This window comes from Leptonychotes weddellii, unplaced genomic scaffold (genome assembly GCF_054177405.1).
Source record: "Leptonychotes weddellii isolate Sample4059 unplaced genomic scaffold, ASM5417740v2 HiC_scaffold_94564, whole genome shotgun sequence".
In the NCBI taxonomy this organism is placed as follows: domain Eukaryota; kingdom Metazoa; phylum Chordata; class Mammalia; order Carnivora; family Phocidae; genus Leptonychotes; species Leptonychotes weddellii.
In genome coordinates, this window is record NW_028066455.1 from 1 (window position 1) to 387 (window position 387).

At 36.7% G+C, this 387-nt stretch overlaps 1 pseudogene; it reads left to right on the plus strand.

Annotated features, from left to right (window-relative positions):
* Positions 1-192: 192 nt before the first annotated feature.
* Positions 193-387, plus strand: LOC145720035 (small nucleolar RNA U3; annotated as a pseudogene; the record flags this gene model as incomplete).

Sequence of the window (387 nt, forward strand, 5' to 3'; positions counted from 1 at the left end):
ACTTTTTTAGTCTATTGTAAAAGATTTGCTTCTCTGATTCATCAAAGATTTATTAAACACTTACAAAGTGATAGGCACGATAGCTTCTCAGCAGTTGACAAGTAACACACCGATCCTGCTGTTATGGAAATTGCAATCTAGAAAACACTGAACTGATCATTTAACATTTTCTATAAAAAATGGAGAAAAAAAAAGACTACACTTTTAGGGATCACTTCTATAGTTGTAACTCTGAACATATAGAATCCCAGAAACCATGAGGAGGAAGTATAGTGTCCTTTTCTGAGCATGAAGCTAGCTCTGGGTATTGCTTCTGCAGCTGCAGGCAAACATCAATGATCTTTCTTCCCTGCATTGAAAGAGCAAGAAGGAAGGGAAACCATCTCA